Source organism: Polypterus senegalus, chromosome 10, assembly GCF_016835505.1.
Source record: "Polypterus senegalus isolate Bchr_013 chromosome 10, ASM1683550v1, whole genome shotgun sequence".
In the NCBI taxonomy this organism is placed as follows: domain Eukaryota; kingdom Metazoa; phylum Chordata; class Cladistia; order Polypteriformes; family Polypteridae; genus Polypterus; species Polypterus senegalus.
In genome coordinates, this window is record NC_053163.1 from 136,552,649 (window position 1) to 136,566,032 (window position 13,384).

The following is a 13,384-nucleotide window of genomic DNA, read 5'->3' on the forward strand; positions in this document are numbered from 1 at the left end:
GCTGGTATAGCCCATCCGCCTCAAGGTTGGACATGTGCTGTACATAGTATTTATCTGAATTATCACAGTCTGTCTGCCAGTCGGGCCTCTCTCATCAAAAAGGCGTTTATCTCCACAGAACTGCCACTCACTGGATGCTTTTTGTCTTCCGCACCATTCTCAGTAAACTCTACAGACTGTTGTATATGAAAATCACAGGAGATCAGCAGTTACAGAAATACTCAAACCAGCCCGTCTGGCACCCACAATCATGCCACAGTCGAAATCACCAAGATCACATTTTCTTCCCCATTCTGCTGTTTGAAATTAAAATTAACTGAAGCACTTGACATGTATCTCTGTGATTTTATGCATTGAGCTTCTGCCACATGATTGGTTAATTAAGTAATTGCATTAATAAGCAGGTGTACAGGTTTTTCTGATAATTTGCTATGTGAGTGTATGCAGTGATGCAGTTTAAATTGTGATTATATGTACAGAAATGGGGTATCATGCCAGATATGTCATATGTCAGAATATGCCAGATTACAAATATATGTACATTTGTGAAAGTAGGAATACAGTTTTTTTTCACAATAAACAAATCCATAAAGTGTGGAGGAGTGAGAGGTGTTGGGGGACCTCTGAATTGGGATGAATTACACAGGCTATAGTTGGGTTTGTGGCCTCAGTCTCTTCTGAACTGTGGCTTACAATGTATGGAAAGTACAGTGTGACTGGTGATGACATTGACAGAAAATGATGATTCAGAGTCATATCAAAATGGACAAAACGTTTAAAAGCTACAAGTTGAATTGAGTTGTTTTTGGTGGCAACCCCTTAGCAGAGCTGCCTCACGTAAAAGAGTGTATTTGGACTGGTGGTGAAATAGACAGAAATGGGGGATCCAAAGTCATCTCAGAATGGTGAAATCTCTTTAATTTATTTTACTAAACTGGGGGCTCTGCCCCCTGCTTGCTTTGCTTGCCACCCCCAGACTTTGCGGCTCACTGGATGTACAACTTAAACAGATTGTTATTTTCATGGGAACTGTTACATATGCATAATAGAACTAACTATTTTACATTACAGCGAGTAATTAACCATAGTAAAAAATGGTAAATCGTCCAGTCATTTATCTCTTTCAATTCTGAGTTGAATCGCTTCTCTGTGGTTTCTTCGAAATTAAACTTGCAGTAGCTTTAATTGTTGCGGGACCAGAATCATGTAAATCTACGTTTTCAGCATTGAATATTGTGAATGCAAAGAGATTATTGTAAATTGGAATATTTTGCCTTTAGTGTTTGTGGATTTCACTATCACCAAACAACAAATCTTTTAATTCTCGCGGATAGGCCTCTTCATTGGAAAGAAACACTACTTTTCCGTGATAGCAACACAAATCAAACTACAAGTCTCTGACTTAAACTTTAAAGCTAAACAATATCTATATACTTCTGTCATATCACCTATGTCCATATATTCGATCTCTTTTTTCGCTGTTCTGTTATTTCACCGAGTAATTTCTGTTTGTTTGTGCTAATGTGATCTTTACTATGAGATTTTTGAGACTTTCTAATTTTACTACTTTCTTAATCTCTAACCTGCTGTGCATGTGTATTGCGCCAACATTTTTGAACCTCTTTACGACGTTCTACTTTGTCTTCTACTCTTTGTCTTTTATTTCCGACCCTGCTTGGAGCTCCTAGGTTTTCAATTCCACTTGGTCTGGACTAATTATTACTTTCCTTATTTTCTGAATTTTCACTTAGATTATTATTGTTCATCTTTGAATTCTTTTCTCTCCATGCTTTTGGTCCTCTTTTCGACACACTGCCCTTTCTTCTTCACTTAGTCGTTGACATCTCATCTAGAACGTATAAAATTATTGTCAAGAAAAGGACTACAATGAAGGAAATTAATAGATTGTATGTATAAAAATACTGTCCAGAAAAGCTTCTTTAAAGGAAGAAACGACTTAAAATGAGGAAAATGTAAAAATTTATAAGAGCTGAGAGTGCAGGAAGTGTTTCTGACAAAAACATTCATACAAATGAGAGGACCGTGGGCGTGGTTGAAAATGGTTGGGAGAAGGGTAGAACTTGAAAAAATCTTCTGGCCATAGTCTCGTCTCACAGGACTTGAAAAAATCTCTTGGAAATAGTCTTGTCTCAAGATTTTCTTTTATAATAGAGAGATTTTAAATTTGAATTATGATGAATTGCACCTCCTAGCGGCCCAACCTACTTTGAAGATGACTCGGTCAGACTCCACAAGCAGAGCTATTTAACTTGTGATATCAGATACAGAAATGGGGCATCCTGAATTGTGTCAGAATAAACAATAAAAGTTTTCAAAAAGGGAACAATCAGAAAAATTTGTAAAAGGTGAATGCAGATTCTTATCAGAATAAACAAATCATAATAATTAATTACATTTATATAGCACTATACTAACAACTCAAAGCACTTTATGTTGACAGTGGGGAACCAGTGTAGAATCCACCTGGAGGAGATGATGGCAGCCTTTCTTACACCACATTTTAGCTATTAGGTGGTGAAGGGGTGAGAGAGGTAAAGATAACCAGGGATTATTTCAGGGGCAGAATAACCAGGCCATGGTGGGCAACTCAATGTCTGCAGGACATGTCGGTATTTTTACAGCACCTTGTCCCCGTTACAGTGCTGGGGCATTAGGATCCGTACACAGACCAAAGGGTAAGTGTCCTCTGGTGGTCTCACCAACACTTGTTGCAGCAGAAACCAAAGCTTTCCCTCAATAGTCTCTCATTCAAGTACTAGCTGAACCCAATTAAGCTTAGCTTCAGCTGGATGACCTCTTCTGGAGTGCAGGAGGTATGGCTGCTGCAAATCCATAAAATGAGGTGGGGGTGAGTGGTGGGTGCATTGGAATTAGAATGATTTACACAGCTTATTGTTGTGGTTGGTGCCTACATCATTTCGGGAGCTTCGGTCAATATGCATAAACAGAATATGAGCATCCAGAGTTTTGATAGAATAAACAAATCTTTGAAAGGGTGAAAATTGAATTATGCTCAGTTGCACCACATACCAGAGCTGCATGTTCAGGTTGTATTTTGATTGATGCTGAAATATACAGAAAGGGGAGATGCAGAATCATGTCAGGTATTCATACCTTGCTAGGCATTGCTGCCTGATGCTCCTCCACTAGTACAGATGGGCCAGCTGCAGAGTCATCAGCCAAGATCCACCCTTCCCTGATGTTTTGGCCCTTTAATCCTGGAACAGCTCAAGATGGTGGTGCAGAAGTAAGTATGTCTCCCTACCACTCTCAACAGCCGGGCGTAGGATCCTTGCTCTCCCCATTTTGCATTGTTACTTCTAAGCCAAAGCCAGAAATTTCCTCATTCGGTCACTTCTGCCAATTCTATGGCCACCTTCTTTTGCATAGAACCAGCAATTGGACAACCCTCAGAAATGGTAGGGTGGATGATCCAGTGAAGGCTCTGTAGTCGACTTCTAGAGGGTAAGCCTACCATATTCAACCCTAATTCCATGTACACCTCAACCAACTACTTGTACAGGGTAGCATAGGGAAATATGAAATTTTGGAACTAGTTTTGGCGAGCCTGGAGCGTCAGCAGTTTTTTGGGACCAATGCGACCTCATTTAGAACCCCTGGCCATTAGTTATAATGGAGCAGTGGAGTTGTGCGCAACAAACATTTGCTGTGAAAGCCTTTTATAAGAATGGTAATAGTGTGACTGCTGCGCAAAGGGAATTTTGGCATCATTAGGACATCATGATCGTGTCCCGTCTGCTTATGCAATTCCAACATGGTTGCATAATTTTGAAGAAACGGGTTTAGCCTTAAAAAAGAAGTCCACAGGTGGAGCCACTTCACATACTGTCCGATATTCGATGGTAGCTATTCGACGATTGTTTGGAAGGTACGTTATTTCATGCAATGGTGACATTCCATGGCCTCCGAGATCCCCAGATCTCATTGCTTTCTGTGCAGACTTCTTAAAAGCCAAGTGTACCACACACGTCCTGCAACCACTGCTGAACTAAAAAGGAGGATTGAAGAGGAAATCGTTGGCATTCCTCTTCACATGTTTAGTCGAGCAATGCAGAATTTCCACAACAGGCAGTCAGAATGTGTAAGAAGAAATGGACAACACCTTTATGATATTTTCTTCTAAACATAATGAATATTGATTACCATCATTAATTGCATATCCTGTACGATACACTTCATCAATAAATGTATTTTGTAATGCGTTTATTCGTGCATTGAACGTCAATTTAAAATTTCCCTTTTTCCTGTGCCATCCTGCACTTCTCTCTCTTTTTCTCAAAGGCTGCCTCCATTCTGTAATCCTTCGAGATGGAGAGCTCTACCATGATCACTCTCCTGGCAGAAATAGACCTCAAGATGGTATCTTGTCAAAGGGGAGTTGTGGTGATTTCAACTTCAGTTTGTCTCTCATGTTCCACTCTCCTCCAGTTGTGAGTGTGGGCTGCTGCTTCTGGGTGATATTCAATGCACCTCCACCCTGTCTGATGAAATGGATCAGCCATTTTGATTCTTGGGGCTGGTGCTGTTTACTTCCAGCCAATGTTCCTGTCAAGTACACAAATTCTGAATTATGTCAGAATAAACCAAACGAAAAGTGTTCAAAAAGTGTGCAATTTGAAAAATTTAGGAAAGGAGGTTACAGATTCTTATTAGAATGAAGAAATCCATACAAGAGTAGAATCTGAATTATGATGAATTTCATAGGGGGTCGGTCTCTATCAGAATGTACAAATCCACTGAGGTTGGCAATTAACATTAGGATGAAATGCATAACAGGAGAGAGGATCTTCTCCAGACATAAATTGCGTCAAAATGTACAAAAAGTAGATAATTTGGTTTGTGATGAACTGTACAGAAGAGAAGGCTATGAAAATTGTCACACAAACATATGTCAAATGCATATAAAGGATACAAATTAACTTGTGGTGAGAAATACAAAAAGGTGGCATGCTGGGATGGTATTAGATGGGACAGTGCTTAAAAACAGTGCAGTCCTCACAGTGCTAAGATGTATAAAGTCAGAGCCGCTGACTGCTCTTGAAATACACAGAGTTAAGGACCCCAAATCCAATAAGACTGTAAAATCTTACCATCATGTGAAAAAGTAACTGCACCCCATGGAAACGTATTTGAATAGTCCAACAGTAGATCTTCATGCAAATAGTGCCTGCAGGTCACGGTAATATACTTGAATATAAACACATGGAAATTTTTCCTTTTTCAATCATTTCTTCAACAAAAATATCAACAGATGTAATGGTCTACTGGGAGAAAAGTAAGCCACCCTTGACCTCAGAAGCTGGTACTGCACCCTTCAGCTGAAATGACTCATTGTAGGTATGAGTTAGAGGAGAATTCTGGTCTAAATTCTGCTCTAAAATAATTAATTCATAAAATGCTGAATTTATTTTAAAATTACATTTAAATCATATATAAAAATCTGTTAAAAGTCACAGTCTAAAACACCCTAAAACAGCAAGGAGGTTCAAATGGAGTGCTCCCTACTGGTAGTTGAAAAACTGCAAGTAAAAAACAGATAATAATATACTACAAATAACATTTATACAATCACGTTTGAAAACAGCATGAAAAATGAATTAAAATGAGCATTGAATTTTGATCTTAATATTACATTTCAATTGAAGTATTCTACACTAAATTTTACCAGCAGGCACACCACCACTCAGACCCGATACAGAAAGTTGTGGGACACACAGTTTTATTTTTTGTCCTTTTTCCCATGGGAAACACCTTCCCCCATTCCAGTCACAGCACAGTTCCAAATACTAAACACACTTCTCTTCTTTCTCTTCTCTCTTTCCTCCACTGCTCCTGGCAAGCTTTGTCTTCTCCCACCCAACTCTGGCTCCCGGAGTATTGCCTGCTGGCTTCTTTTATGAGGCACCCGGAAGTAGTTGGTATGAGGCTCTTCTCCGAAAATGCTGTCTCTGGTTGTTGCTAAACATGTCTACTGTTACTGTGGCCAAACAGCTCTATCTGTGAGTCATCTGTCCAGAGCAGATTGTTTCACAAGGTCTAGATGTTCAATGACAGACTGTAGTCTTGCTCTTATGTTCTTTAGGAGCAGAAAAGGCTTTTTCCTGGCACAAGTCACTTGCAAGTCAAATTCATGCAATCATTTTCTGAATGTAGATGCCTACACCTTCATATCAACTATTTGCAAAAGTTACCTGCCAATACTTCAAAAAAAATTTAGGGTACATGGAGACTTCTTTTAATACCAACTGGTCATTGCATGTGCTACATTTGCTGGGCCAGCCAGTCCCGGACAAATTAGCAGTCACTTGAAATCTACTCCACTTGTAGATAACTTTCTTTCTAGTGGAATGATTGATTTGAAATAATTTGGTGACCTTTTAGAATCTTTTGTCAGACTCATAGCATCCAGAATCTTCTTTGTGAGTACCTTGGAGAGCTCTTTTGATCTTGGCATGATGACACGACACACGTCAATAGCAAGGAGAACACCAGACTGTCGATATGTGCAGTTCATACAATACGGGGTCCACCTGCATGGAGGTTCTAATAAATGCCACCTGCAACATCTGATTCTAATTTGATAGAGCTGAAGTGCTGATAAATGTTGGTGTGGACTGAATTTTTTTTCATCTGTGTGACAAATCTGCATTTCTGTTAATTTAGATCATGAGGATTAATCCACCATGTTAATTTTCTGTGTCATTTGTTCAGGTATGTCACCTTTATTCAAGAGCACTGTTGACATGAAGATCTACTGTATGCTTGTTTAAATACACAAAAAAGTCAACTGTTTCTATTAGTTGTACTTATTTTTTCACCTGACTGTAAATGTTTTTTACTGAAACGATTTACAACTTGGATGGCATTTAAACAATTAGAGAAGGTCAACTGTTCTGTTATGAAAAGCACAAAAAGTGAAATCCTAAATCTTCTTTGAACTGTTCAAGTGTCAAAATGCATAAAAGGGTGTGAGTTAACATGCAGTGACAAGCAATAAAAGGGAAAATGTGACTCCTGCTCACATGTAAAAACAGATGTGCAGTGCTCAATTCATACAGTATATTTTAAAAAAATTACAATTAGCTTAGTGTTAAAATTGCTAGAAAAGGAGAATTGATTCATTATGCAAATAACAGAAATCAAGGATTTTGAATATCCCTTGGGCAAGACCTGTGTCAAAAAGCTTAAAAGGTGTTCAGAATAAAATTCACAGAACGAAGAACCCGGACCACTGGAAAATGAACAGATGAATCCTCTAAATAAAATGGGTCATGCACATAAACAGTAGCTCAGGATCTTGTCACAAGTTTGTTTCAAAGTGAAAGAAGGGTGAAATTAAACCTGGGGTGGAAGCGCCAGAAGTGGCTCTGATGAAAATAATATCTACAGGGTGTTAAAAAATCTTGGAAAGTGGGAAATGGTTTGTTATAACACAGAGAAATGAAAGTCCAAACCTTTTGAGGCCTGCTCTGCCTAGAAAGTGCATAGAAAGTGCACTGGTGATGAGATAAATGAAGAGTACAACAGTTTGGCACATCATGGGTTGTGCTTAGCCGTGTTGATGCTCTTTCCCAGTTGTGGCAGCCCTGGCCGGGATGCCCAGGAGGACCGGAGGAGGGCTTGTACCTCCTCCAGACTGCAAGGGGGCGACTGCCCTGTTTATGTTGGGGGCCATGGGTAAAGGGCTTCGAAGCCCAGCCCTGCAGGGACCCGTGGCCACCGCCAGGCGGAGCCCCGGTGCCTGAACAACCCTGGAGCCCAGCATTCTGCCACACCAGATAGTGCTGGGGGGAAGAAGACAGAGGACACCTGGAGGGCTTCCGGGTGCGCAGCCGGCACTTCCGCCACACTGGGGCGTGTCTGCGGAAGAGTGCCGGGAAGCAGCTGGAGCCCATCCAGGTTCCTATTTAAGGGGCCACCTCCCTTCAGTCGAGAGCGGAAGTTGGGTAGAAGAGAGACGGAGCTGGAGAGAGGACTGGAGGCGGCCAGGAGAAGGAAGGCAGTTGAACTGTGTGGACTGTGGACATTGGGGGATCAGTGCTGGAGGCACTGGGGGTCCACATAGAGAACTTTGCAAATATTGTAAATAAAGGGTGTGTTGGGTGAACATAAGATGTCCGTCTGTCTGTGTCCGGGTTCAAGTTCACACAGTTTAATTTCATCTAGACCCTTTCCTGAGAAATTTGCAGGTTCAAAAGGGTTGTACATTGTTGCCAATATCTCTCTATTATATCAAAAAATCTTGTTACTCAACGAGACTTTTTGGAAGATTTTTTTAAGTCCCGCGAGTTGAGACTTTGGCCATGAGATGTTTTCAAGTCACGCCCTCCTCTCAACCGTATTCAACCATGCCCACGGTACTCTCACATCTCATTCGTGTGAATGAGTTTGACAGAAACAGTTTCTGCTCTCTCATCTCCTAAAAATTTTAACATTTTCCTCACTTTAAGTCCCCAATTAAAGAAGACTTATTATGTCCAAATCTTATTGAAGAATTTCATCACCAAGGGTTGTTAACAGAAAAAATGAGTAGACGGGCAATCCTAGCACAGAGAAACAATGAAGTCAAACAAATTAACGCCAAAAATGTCAATCGATTGCACAGCAAATTGGTTAAATGCGTATCAATAGACTAGGCTGAAACAGTTGGTGGTGATGGTGTGGAAGATGAAAACATCAATTTACAATATTTTGAAGAATATCTACAACCGTTAACACCATCCGGTCTTCCTCCACACGAATTACTGTAGAAAGAAGGATGTATCCAAGAAAGGTAATGCAGTACATCTTCAGAGGATAACATTAGACACCAAAGGAGATCTTCATATGCCATTCATATTAAAATGTTAACAGTTTCCCGTTAGAATAGCTTTTGCTATGACAATTAACAAATCTCAGAGACAAACAATCGTAAAAGTCGGTTTATTTATTACAGAGAAAGAAATGAAATTCAATCACATGCAGTTATACGTTGGATTGTCACGATAAAAGTCCAAACACAGAATCAAAAATCAATGTGATATTGACGAAAATTTAATTTAAAAAATTGTTTTTACTAAAGTTTTACAATAAAATTGTAAGTTTAAAAAGTATTTGCGTGTTAACTTCAAAGCCAAACAGAATGAAATGGTATTACACAACAAATAACTCTAACACAACATGAAACATAATTTACTTTCAGATTATTAATTTGTACTCTTTTTAAATATGGTTAATTACTCATTGTATTGTAAAATAGTTCTATTATGCATATGTAACAATTCCCATGAAAATAAAAATCTTTTCAAATTGTACATCCGCATCCCCATACGCGAGTGGCAGAACCACAAAGTGGCTAGCGCGTAGCGCAGTATATATATAAAAAAACCTCAGACAATGTTTACATGGGAGATGCCAGAGCAAACATTTTACTCCAACATGACCCCCCCACCCCACCTGGCACACACTTCCTTATCATCATGGGGTATCAGAAGGTACAGCAAATATCCTGTGCAGAGCAGGTATGAGAGTAGCACACAAGCCTACAAAGATGTTGCGCTCAGACCTTTTTAATGTTAAAAGCAGGAAATTGTCTGTAGAGACACAGAATGTGGTTTACAGCATATCATGTCATTCATTTCCAGCTGTACACGTGGGACAACCTTCAAAAACACTCGCCACAGATATACATTGTGGCAGACGGCTGGCGATCCTGCCCAGCTGGGACTCCTGGAAGGACCGGGAGAGGGACAATACCTCCCCTGGGCCACAATAGGGCAGCTGCCCTGGTCTGCATTGGGGCCACGGGATCAGAACTTGAAAGCTCAACCCGGTTGGGGTCCATGAGGATCAGGGAGCTTTGGGATGCGGCACTAACGCCACACTAGGAATTGCCTCCGGAAGATCATCACAGAGCACCTGGAGCACAACCAGGACATTCTAAAAAGGGGCGCCTCATTCCATGGTACAAGCTGGAGTCGGGAGGGAGAAGATGGAGCTTGAGAGGAGTAGAGGCACCTGAAGTATTGGAAGAGAAAAGGAAAGCAAGGACTGGGATAGTTTGGAAGGACATTGTGAGGTGTCGTGTATAAAAAAGAAAACAATAAATAGTGTGTGTTTTGGACATTTGATGTCTGTCTGTCTGTGTAAGAGGGGGGGGGGAGGGAGGGGGTTTGTCTTCCACAACAGGAACATTGCATTCCAATCAGAAGAAAGGACCCACGGTGTGTGTTTGACCGGACACATGTTTAAATGGGACTCAGGGCTAATACTAAAAGTGCCCGAGACCGAGCTGAAACGTGGCTATCCAATGAAAATACCATTAACAGACATTAACAGACCTCATCAATCCCCCCTTCATCCACCCACCCTCCCCTCCTTATTTGCTATAATATTGCCTTGGATTCCTGTATGTCTAATCATTTTCCTCTGGTAATGATTCCTGATAGGAGTCGAAAGCTAAGGAATAAAAAGACTCTTTTACGATGTGCGATCCATTTTCTCTAATTGTGGATTTCCAGCTACAAATATGCAAACCGTATCATAGACCTTCGCTTCCATATATACAGTATATATACAAACACACAAACATATATATATATACAGTGGTGTGAAAAACTATTTGCCCCCTTCCTGATTTCTTATTCTTTTGCATGTTTGTCACACAAAATGTTTCTGATCATCAAACACATTTAACCATTAGTCAAATATAACACAAGTAAACACAAAATGCAGTTTTTAAATGATGGTTTTTATTATTTAGGGAGAAAAAAATCCAAACCTACATGGCCCTGTGTGAAAAGTAATTGCCCCTTGTTAAAAATAACCTAACTGTGGTGTATCACACCTGAGTTCAATTTCCGTAGCCACCCCCAGGCCTGATTACTGCCACACCTGTTTCAATCAAGAAATCACTTCAATAGGAGCTGCCTGACACAGAGAAGTAGACCAAAAGCACCTCAAAAGCTAGACATCATGCCAAGATCCAAAGAAATTCAGGAACAAATGAGAACAGAAGTAATTGAGATCTATCAGTCTGGTAAAGGTTATAAAGCCATTTCTAAAGCTTTGGGACTCCAGCGAACCACAGTGAGAGCCATTATCCACAAATGGCAAAAACATGGAACAGTGGTGAACCTTCCCAGGAGTGGCCGGCCGACCAAAATTACCCCAACAGCGCAGAGACGACTCATCCGAGAGGTCACAAAAGACCCCAGGACAACGTCTAAAGAACTGCAGGCCTCACTTGCCTCAATTAAGGTCAGTGTTCACGACTCCACCATAAGAAAGAGACTGGGCAAAAACGGCCTGCATGGCAGATTTCCAAGACGCAAACCACTGTTAAGCAAAAGAACATTAGGGCTCGTCTCAATTTTGCTAAGAAACATCTCAATGATTGCCAAGACTTTTGGGAAAATACCTTGTGGACTGATGAGACAAAAGTTGAACTTTTTGGAAGGCAAATGTCCCGTTACATCTGGCGTAAAAGGAACACAGCATTTCAGAAAAAGAACATCATACCAACAGTAAAATATGGTGGTGGTAGTGTGATGGTCTGGGGTTGTTTTGCTGCTTCAGGACCTGGAAGGCTTGCTGTGATAGATGGAACCATGAATTCTACTGTCTACCAAAAAATCCTGAAGGAGAATGTGCGGCCATCTGTTCGTCAACTCAAGCTGAAGCGATCTTGGGTGCTGCAACAGGACAATGACCCAAAACACACCAGCAAATCCACCTCTGAATGGCTGAAGAAAAACAAAATGAAGACTTTGGAGTGGCCTAGTCAAAGTCCTGACCTGAATCCAATTGAGATGCTATGGCATGACCTTAAAAAGGCGGTTCATGCTAGAAAACCCTCAAATAAAGCTGAATTACAACAATTCTGCAAAGATGAGTGGGCCAAAATTCCTCCAGAGCGCTGTAAAAGACTCATTGCAAGTTATGGCAAGCGCTTGATTGCAGTTATTGCTGCTAAGGGTGGCCCAACCAGTTATTAGGTTCAGGGGCAATTACTTTTCACACAGGGCCATGTAGGTTTGGATTTTTTCTCCATAAATAATAAAAACCATCATTTAAAAACTGCATTTTGTGTTTACTTGTGTTATATTTGACTAATGGTTAAATGTGTTTTAATGATCAGAAACATTTTGTGTGACAAACATGCAAAAGAATAAGAAATCAGGAAGGGGGCAAATAGTTTTTCACACCACTGTGTATATATATATATATATATATACATATATATACTATATACATATATATACTATATACATATATATACTATATACATATATATATATGAACACATAAATGTCTTTATGTTTCACACACAGAAATCTTCAGAAACCTTATCAGTGGAGATTGAACTATCCCAAACATTTGCAAGAAATTTAAATTTGGATTTAATAGGATTTCTAAGTTTTGAAGTTTCAGTGATTTGTATTTTTATAATGTTAAAGAACTTTATTTAAACATATTATTATTATTATTATTATTATTATTATTATTATTATTATTATTATCATATGTATTTTTTTAAAACAGCATTGTAATATGAAACTACCATCAAGGAATTAACCTATTTATGATTGTTATATTGTTATATTTACACATTTGTACATTTTGTAAATTAAACATACTCAATTCTAAATTGCCAAGTCAAATTTACATTAATTTGCCTCATATCTATAGTAAACTGCTGGTTTTCGTTGTCCTCATTTACCAAGTAGTTTGAAATTCACTTAAATAAAACTATCCCTGTGGTTCCACATGAAATGCGTTCAAGAATGGGATTGTATAAAACAGTTCATAATGTGTTTAAACTACTAGATTACACACAACATGTTTTCTTGGTATATCAAAGGGTCAAAAAACAGTAATCTTCCATTTATGAATCTCTTAGGTCACAGAATGAGGCGTATGGTGAGGCAGCCTTCTGCTGCTATGCACCTAAAATCTGGAATAGCCTGGCATTAGGAATTCACCAGGCTAATACAGTGGAGCACTTTAAAAAACTGCTACAAACTCATTACTTTAACATGGCTTTCTCATAACTTCATTTTAATTGAATCCTGATGCTCTGCATATTCAATTAATTATCATTACTATTAATGGTGGCTCCAAACTCTGTACTAACCCCTACTCTCTCTTCTGTTCTTTTTTTCCCAGTTTTCTGTAGTGGCGACCTGTGCCAGCACCACCTGATCAAAGCACCGTGATGTCTCTACATTGATGGATTAAAGGCCAGAAGTCCACATGACCGTCATCATCCAGTCCTTCCATGAGAAACCTAAATACACAGAGGCCTGATCATTTATGTTAGGTAGAATGCCTAGAGGGGACTGGGTGGTCTCGTGGCCTGGAA